The following is a 10,072-nucleotide window of genomic DNA, read 5'->3' on the forward strand; positions in this document are numbered from 1 at the left end:
AAGATCTTTTCCCAATCTGTTGGTTGCCGTTTTGTCCTAACCACAGTGTCCTTTGCCTTACAGAAGCTTTGCAGTTTTATGAGATCCCATTTGTCGATTCTTGATCTTAGAGCATAAGCCATTGATGTTTTGTTCAGGAAATTTTCTTCAGTGCCTATGTGTTCGAGTTTCTTCCCTTTTTCTTCTATTAGTTTGAGTGTATTTGGTTTGATGTGGAGGTCCTTGATCCACTTGGACTTAAGCTTTATACAGGGTGATAAGCATGGATCGATCTGCATTCTTCTACATGTTGACCTCCAGTTGAACCAGCACCATTTGCTGAAAATTCTATCTTTTTTTCCATTGGATGGTTTTGGCTCCTTTGTCAAAAATCAAGTGAACATGGGTATGTGGGTTCATTTCTGGGTCTTCAATTCTATTCCATTGGTTTATCTGTCTGTCTCTGTACCAATACCATTCAGTTTTTATCACTATTGCTCTGTAATACTGCTTGAGTTCAGGGATAGTGATTCCCCCTGAAGTCCTTTTATTGTTGAGGATAGTTTTAGCTATCTTGGGTTCTTTGTTATTCCAGATGAAATTGTAAATTGTTCTAACTCTTTGAAGAATTGGATTGGTATTTTGATGGGGATTGCATTGAACCTGTAGATCGCCTTTGGTAAAACGGCCGTTTTTACTATATTAATCCTGCCAATCCATGAGCATGGGAGATCTTTCCATCTTCTGAGGTCTTCTTCAATTTCTTTCTTCAGAGGCTTGAAGTTCTTATTCTAGAGATTTTTTACTTGCTTGGTTAAAGTCACACCGAGGTACTTTATATTATTTGGGTCTATTATGAAGGGTGTCGTTTCCCTAATTTCTTTCTCTGCTTGTTTCTCTTTTGTGTATAGGAAGGCTACTGATTTATTTGAGTTAATTTTATACCCAGCCACTTTGCTGAAGTTGTTTATCAGCTTTACTAGTTCTCTGGTGGAACTTTTGGGATCACTTAAATATACTATCATATCATCTGCAAATAGTGATATTTTGACTTCTTCTTTTCTGATCTGTATCCCCTTGACCTCCTTTTGTTGTCTGATTGCTCTGGCTAGAACTTCAAGAACTATATTGAATAAGTAGGGAGAGAGTGGGCAGCCTTGTCTAGTCCCTGATTTTAGTGGGATTGCTTCAAGTTTCTCTCCATTTAGTTTAATGTTAGCAACTGGTTTGCTGTATATGGCATTTACTATGTTTAGGTATGGGCCTTGAATTCCTATTCTTACAGAACTTTTATCATGAAGGGGTGTTGAATTTTGTCAAATGCTTTCTCAGCATCTAATGAAATGATCATGTGGTTTTGTTCTTTCAGTTTCTCTATATAATGGATCACGTTGATGGTTTTCCGTATATTAAACCATCCCTGCATGCCTAAGATGAAGCCTACTTGATCATGGTGAATGATTGTTTTGATGTGCTCTTGGATTCGGGTTGCCAGAATTTTATTGAGTATTTTTGCGTCGATATTCATAAGGGAAATTGGTCTGAAGTTCTCTTTCTTTGTTGGGTCTTTGTGTGGTTTAGGTATAAGAGTAATTGTGGCTTCATAGAAGGAATTCGGTAGTGCTCCATCTGTTTCAATTTTGTGGAATAGTTTGGATAATATTGGTATGAGGTCTTCTATGAAGGTCTGATAGAATTCTGCACTAAACCCGTCTGGACCTGGGCTCTTTTTGGTTTGGAGACCTTTAATGATTGCTTCTATTTCTTTAGGAGTTATGTGGTTGTTTCAATAGTTTATCTGTTCCTGATTTAGCTTCAGTACCTGGTATCTGTCTAGGAAATTGTCCATTTCCTCCAGATTTTCCAGTTGTGTTGACTATAGGTTTTTGTAATAGGATCTGATGATTTTTTGAATTTCCTCTGAATCTGTAGTTATGTCTCCCTTTTCATTTCTGATTCGGTAACTTGGACACACTCTCTGTGTCCTTGCGTTAGTTTGGCTAAGGGTTTGTCTATCTGGTTGATTTTCTCAAAGAACCAACTTTTGGTTCTGTTGATTCTTTCTATGGTCCTTTTTGTTTCTACTTGGTTGATTTCAGCTCTGAGTTTGATTATTTCCTGCCTTCTACTCCTCCTGGGTGTATTTGCTTCTTTTTGTTCTAGAGCTTTTAGGTGTGCTGTCAAGCTGGAGACATATGCTCTCTCCTGTTTCTACAGGCACTCAGAGCTATGAGTTTTCCTCTTAGCACAGCTTTCATTGTGTCCCATAAGTTTGGGTATATTGTACCTTCATTTTCATTAAATTCTAAGAAGTCTTTAATTTCTTTCTTTATTTCTTCCTTGACCAGGTTATCATTGAGTAGAGCATTGTTCAGCTTCCACGTATATGTGGGCGTTCTTCCCTTATTGTTATTGAAGACCAGCTTTAGGCCGTGGTGGTCTGATAGGTCGCATGGGATTATTTCTATCTTTCTATATCTGTTGATGCCTGTTTTTTGACTAATTATATGGTCAATTTTGGAGAGAGTACCATGAGGTACTGAGAAGAATGTATATCCTTTTTCTTTAGGATAGAATGTTCTATAAATATCTGTTAAGTCCATTTGGTTCATGACTTCTCTTAGTCTGTCTATGTCTCTGTTTAATTTCTGTTTCCATGACCTGTCCATTGATGAGCATGGGGTGTTGAAATCTCCTACTATTATTGTGTGGGGAGCAATGTGTGCTTTGAGCTTTAGTATTGTTTCTTTTACGTATGTAGGTGCCCTTGTATTTGGAGCATAGATATTTAGGATTGAGAGTTCATCTTGGTGGATTTTTCCTTTGATGAATATGAAGTGTCCTTCCTTATCTTTTTTGATGACTTTCAGTTGAAAATTGATTTTATTCGATATTAGAATGGCTACTCCAGCTTGCTTCTTCCGACCATTTGCTTGGAAAGTTCTTTTCCAGCCTTTTACTCTGAGGTAGTTTCTGTCTTTGTTTCTGAGGTGTGTTTCCTGTAGGCAGCAGAATGCAGGGTCCTCGTTGCGTATCCAGTTTGTTAATCTATGTCTTTTTATTGGGGAGTTGAGACCATTGATATTGAGAGATATTAAGGAATAGTGTTTATTGCTTCCTGTTACATTCATATTTGGATGTGAGGATATGTTTGTGTTCTTTTCTTCTCCTTGTTTTGTTGCCAAGATGTTTAGTTTCTTGCTTTTTCTAGGGTATAGCTTGCCTCCTTAAGTTGGGCTTTACCATTTATTATCCTTTGTAGCACTGGATTTGTAGAAAGATATTGTGTAAATTTGGTTTTGACATGGAATATCTTGGTTTCTCCATCTATGTTAATTGAGAGTTTTGCAGGATACAGTAACCTGGGCTGGCATTTGAGTTCTCTTAGGGTCTGTATGACATCTGTCCAGGATCTTCTGGCGAGAAGTCTGGTGTGATTCTGATAGGTCTGCCTTTATATGTTACTTGACCTTTTTTCCCTTACTGCTTTTAATATTCTTTCTTTATTTTGTGCATTTGGTATTTTGACTATTATGTGACAGGAGGAGTTTCTTTTCTGGTCCAATCTATTTGGAGTTCTGTAGGCTTCTTGTATGCTTATGGGCATCTCTTTCTTTAGGTTAGGGAAGTTTTCTTCTATGATTTTGTTGAAGATTTTTACTGGTCCTTTGAGCTAGGGGTCTTCACTCTCTTCTATACCTATTATCCTTAGGTTTGATCTTCTCATTGAGTCCTGGATTTCCTGTATGTTTTGAACCAGTAGCTTTCCGTTTTACATTATCTTTGACAGTTGTGTCGATGATTTCTATGGAATCTTCTGCTCCTGAGAGTCTCTATTCTATCTTTTGTATTCTGTTGGTGAAGTTTGTATCTCAGTTCCTTGTCTCTTCCTTTGGTTTTCTATATCCAGGATTGTTTCCATGTGTTCTTTCTTGATTGCTTCTATTTCCATTTTTAATTCCTTCAATTATTTGATTGTGTTTTCCTGGAATTATTTCAGGGATTTTTGTGATTCCTCTCTATAGGCTTCTACTAGTTTATTTATGTTTTCTTGCGTTTCTCTAAGGGAGTTCTTCATGTCTTTCTTGAAGTCCTCCAGCATCATGATCAAATATGATTTTAAATCTAGATCTTGCTTTTCTGGTGTGTTTGGATATTCTGTGTTTGCTTTGGTGGGAGAATTGGGCTCCGATGATGCCATGTAGTCTTGGTTTCTGTTGCTTGGGTTCCTGCACTTGCCCCTCACCATCAGATTATCTCTGATGTTACTTTGTTCTGCTATTTGTGATAGTGGCTAGACTGTCATATAAGCCTGTGTGACAGGAGTGTTGTAGACCTGTTTTCCTGTCTTCTTTCAGCCAGTTATGTGAAAAGAGTGTTCTGCTTTCGGGCGTGTAGTTTTTCTTGTCTACAGGTCTTCAGCTGTTCCTGTAGGTCTGAAGAGTTCCTGTGTTTTCCTGTGAGTCAGTAATGTGGGCCAAGTTAGTCTCTTCTGGCTTCCCAGGCTTGTCTGCCTCTCTGAAGGTTTAGCTCTCCCTCCCACGGGATTTGGGTGTAGAGAGCTGCTAATCCAGTCCCTTTAGGTCCGGAGGTGTCTCGGGTGCAGGGGGTCTGCAGCTCCAGTACACCTATCTACCGTTTCCCAGAGGCCATATACAGTTTCCTCTTGGGCCAGGGATGTGGCTGTTTAGATCTTATAATCATTTTTCTATCTCTTTCTTGATAATCCTTAGGCTCTGGGAGAAGGTTTGTGATGAAGTTCCATTTGTGCCTAACCACTGAACAGACACACAGTTTCTGCACTTTTGGATGTCATGAGTTTCTGTGATAACTGCCCCCTGCTACACAAAGAAATGTCTCTGATGAGGTCTGATAACATAATAATCTATGGGTATGGAGTTAAGAATTTATATGGAAGTTTGATACTTTCTCTATTTTGAGAAAATAATAATATGAGGTTTACTGTTGGACCCTATGGGGTTTTGACAATGTGTTTTAGGACAGATTATCAAAACAAGGAATGTGTTTTCTCCTATATAACAGGTCTTAAATCTAAACAGACAATACTTGGTTACCCCCTAATATCTATGCAACTATGAAACCTAGGGACATATATTTCCATGACAGTTACTATTACAGTTAACTGTTAGATCAGACTACTGATTCTCATTATCCCTATACTGTCTAGTTTTATGTCTACCTGACACAAGTTAGAGTCATTTAGGAAGTGGGAACTCAATTGAGAAAATGCCCTCACCAGATTGGCTTTTGAGGCAAACCTGTCATATATTTTCTTAATTAACTATTGGCTTGGAATGTACAGGTCTTTTTGGGTCATTTTCCCCATGAAACAGTGGTCCAGGGAAAAGCAGACTGAGTAAGCCATAAGAAAAAAGCCAGTAAGTAGCATTCGTCCATGACTTTAGTTCCTATCCAAGTTCCTGCCCTGACATCATGCCTGGATTTCCTGGCCTCCCCAAGACATTGGAATTATAAGGTTTAAGGTAAAATTAACTCTTAATCATGGTGTTTAATACAATAATAGAAACAATAGCTATTAAAAGAGTATACAAGCTGTCCACACAGTACACCCTGGCTCTATGAAAGATAGCCTGTAAGAAGAAGACTTTCAGGTCAGCAATGACTTTACTGTCTATGACTTAAGACCAAAGTGTCTGGTGTCTTCAGCAATAGAGTCTTAAAAAATTTTTTTTGTTGACAACAAAAGCAACATTCTTTATCATTCAAGAGGTTAATAAACATTTTAAATAATTTTTGTTCTGCTTAAATAATTTGTTTGTTCTGTAATATCCTGTACAGCAACCTCCATTTCTGGCATCTCATTTACAAAGGACCACTAGCTGGAACATCATTATCATCTACTCTTGTGCTTTCCCACAATATCTTTAAGGCTTTAGCATTTGCATATAGTTCTATGATTCATCTAAAATTAATTTCATCCTTGGTAACACTTCTTGCCATTTTCAATAATAACTAGAGCTCCTAGTAGACATAACAGTCATTAAGCTCAAATAAATTCACTTCGAAAGAAGAAACACTTCATTATACCATTCATATGAGATTTGTAACTTAGTAAATCTTTTGTAGAAAAATAAAACAATGGTCCCAAGCCAATGACACAATGGCAAGTGTGGACTGCTTCTATGAACACATAATTATAGAAAGACAATTAATATAGTTTAGGTGCCAGTTGTATAACAATGATATAGTGTTTCTGGTTAAGAATACAGTGTGCTATAAGTAACTGCTTTTCTTATTACAAGTAAGTGAAAAACCAGACAAACAACAAAAATATAATTATAGAGATAGAAGATCATATAGGGGATATATGAGTTCATTATCCTAAGTCCTTCGTTTATTTGAAGGAAAAATATTTAGATAAATGATCTGGCTTCTTTGGGTCTGTACACTACCCCAACTAATGTATGTGGACCAACTGTATTAATGAGTACTACTTATTTTCTTTTATTATTTCCTACTACCGATATATTTATTTTATGACCATGTTCAATCCATTTTGACTGATGAAAATCCTTTCTATTAAGTCTATGTCTCTCTTACATACTCAACATTTTGATTCACCATTTCTTTGTTTCCTGCCATGATAAAACATGATTCAAATGTGTTGCTAGTTTTTGTCCAGACTTATTTCTGCCTTTGGGCTACGCTAGTTATTTTTATTAAAGAAGGGAAGCACATGTCTTCATTACTGCTCTGGTGTCATGGCTTCTACTTCTCTAAGCAGAGTGAAGTAAAAGGCATGTCTATACACTTACCTTCTATGTAGATACAATTTCAACCATGTTTCAATAGTTTATGTGTATGCTTATAGTGAGCTAAACATCAGTCATGCAGACATTTTATAATCCAATTTACTACACCATAGTTTATGCTATGAACTGCATAGATTATCTTTAACACTCTAATTGGGGAAAAAAGTTCCACTGTGAATTATTTCATTGATGCATTTCTAGTTATACAGCATTCAGAATTTCCACCAACTATGAAAAGCACCTTCACTAGTAATTTATTATGTAATCTAATGTCATTACTACGTTTTCATTCCTGAATCTTCATGCATTTCCAGATTTACTTAAGTCAACATGATCTCTTGACCTTTCACCAAAAACCCTTAAGATACCTTGAAAACACTAAATAACCATGAAAGGAATGTATCTAATAAAAATTACAAATCATTAGTTTCTCAAGCCTTAAATAAACAGAAACATACTGATATGGTTTAAGGTACTTCGGAAATTATTTTGAAAACAATTGTCATATATGCTTCAGACAGGCAAACCCACCAGGATTTAGTACTTTAAAATTGAAAGAATCACACAACAGGGAGATAAGAGTGTCACAGGGGGGATGAAAGAAATTTTAATTGCTCTTAGCTCTCCCAGCCCTGTCATTCTATGCAGCTCACACTAATAATAGGGACTCTTGAGAGATTTTCATTATGTGTGTGTTTTATATCTGTAATCAGCTCTTATATATCAAAACTTCTCTAACTGAAGTTATGGTTTTCTAAGTTACTAAAGTTCCACTAAGTGGTTTGGGAAGTTAGCACATGAATCAAGGCACTTGATTTATAATATGTGAACCATTTAAAATTTGAAATAGTGTCCTGATCCTCTGAATAAAGAAAGTGGGGGAGTTAATTTTGAACTATTATTACCTAATACAAAATTATTTTATGTGAAGTTCACTGCCTCTAAAATTACACAAAACTGGAACAAAGGTTTCCAAGAGTAAAAAGGTAAGGATCCAATTCAATTTCTCCTATACCATTCCACATAGGAATAAGAAAGACATTCGGAGATCCAGTCTCTAGATACTAGGAAAGTAGCTGATAATGGTCACTCATATTTTGAAAAGACATATCAGAATGCAGGAAAAAATGTATAAACTAACATTATCCCAGGCTTGTTTAATGGTTAAATTGGTGTCATGTTAACGGAAAACTTATCTAATTTGCTGCACTATATCTGAGGCAACATAATGAATACACTCCCTATTTGTACAATTGGTCAAACAGAGCCTGACTATATCTAACTTTAATATAATCATTCAATTTGCCTGAATATGTTTAGCTTATAATGCTCTATCTAAGCCATGCGCCCAATTTAGCATAAGTCATAAGATGACACTTTACCTCATGTTCCTATTTACTCATTTAGACAACTTGTTCATTTTAATAAAACATTTAAAGTCTTAAATATTTTGATAATTTTGTGCATCCATAATATTGAGCATGAAAGCTGCTAATTTAACACTTGATTTTGCATAGTATGCAATCAAACAGTTTATCTTCCTCTATCCTTTTAGACTGTAGTAGGCTCTCTTTCTAGACTGTAGAGAAGGCTCTGTGTGATGCATCCCTATCATTCAACCCCTAAAACATCATTTTAGTTTATCATTATTGAATGATTCTTACTCTACATTCACATTCACATCCAAGTAATATCTTCTAGAAGTAGTGTCATCCTGCAAGCATTTGTTACATTTATTCTATAAATGTTAGAATAGTTTTGCATATGATTATCAGCTAACCACTTCATAAAATGCCATTTTTCAAAGACAATCTTCCAACTCTAAGATGTTTTTGATGTTTCCTGGGTTCATACAACTATGAGGTATTTTCCTGAGCTTTCATACATAAAGCATAACTGTAATACACAAAGGATGTTTATGGAGATTTCGCAAAAATTATGTCAACATAGTGCAGAATTATTTAAACAGTTACTATATAAATCTTTAAAGCACAACAAAATGTTAAAGTCTAGATGTATTTTAATGATTTCATCATTGCTGTGTAGTCTTATTTAAAAATAATTACTTTCTTAATAATACAATTTTGTTTCATGCTCCAAATGAAATCTTATAATTAGGATCAACATGGGTAAATATGGAATATATTGTACAAACAGAATGAAGTCAGGGACAAAAGGAAAGACTCAGGCAAGGCTGTTTGGAAATGTTCACCAAGGTCAAAGGCATCAAATATGAAGGTGTTATTAAATGAGCAGGAAGCAGAAGAATCTATGAGAACATGTCAGACTTCAGGGTATTTATTCAGTTGGGCCAGACACTGATGGCTAGTGTCAAGTGTACAGTGACACAGTAAGACATAATGGAGCTTTGGGGATAAGAACCTTTGTTTTCCAGGACTTCCTTTCCAGAGTCAGGGAACAGAGGAAATTAGTCAGATGGCCAGTAGGATCAGTGGAAACTATGGAAGCACATGTTTTACTATGTGTTAATATGCTTTGTGCTGGAATGACAGACTATGACATTGTATGATAGTTAGTATGTAGTGAACAGAAGTTGATTTGGCTCATGCTTCAAGGCTGGGAACTTGAAATGCCTTCTCTGTCATGGTGCTTAATTGCTGACGGTGAACTGTCTCAGATAGAAGACACAGAAGGAAGGCTTTAGATTATGTATCTACCTTCTGTACTTAACTGTTATTGTGCTGATAGCTAGAAAGTACTTAGCTTTCTTTACTTTTGTATTGGAGAGATGAACACACCCTGTGATAGTATAACTAGTGGGTGAAGACAACAGTTGACTGTGTTTTACAGAAATGCTTCAGTGTTGAGAAAACCTGGATATTTGATATAAATCACAAGGTACACACAAAGAAGACAGTAGATGGAAAATGTTCTGGGCAGGGAAAAATGTACCAGACTGTGAGAGAATCTTTTGTCTGATCAGGCTATTTCAGTGCTATAATTTAGTTTAAACTTTTACAACACAATATTAAAGTGGAACATGTTATAAAATTTTCATTCTTTAATATAATTCAGTGTTTTTGATTTGATGGTGTCTAAAAGGGTTTCATATTAATAAAAAGCACCAATTTACTCCAATGCCATGAAGTAAAAGAATTTTTCATATTGATTTATAGTAAAACCCTCACACCCAAAGCACACATATGTATATGCATTCTGGGATGTCAAACGTGTTCCATTTTGATTGGCCCATCTATACTCGTGGCTGCAGCACACAATGCAGATTATTACTATGTTGTAGTGAAATTCAAGTGGAAAGAGGTTAAGGGCTCCATTAT

This window comes from Rattus norvegicus, chromosome 8 (genome assembly GCF_021556685.1).
Source record: "Rattus norvegicus strain SHRSP/BbbUtx chromosome 8, alternate assembly SHRSP_T2T, whole genome shotgun sequence".
NCBI classification, from domain to species: Eukaryota; Metazoa; Chordata; class Mammalia; order Rodentia; family Muridae; genus Rattus; species Rattus norvegicus.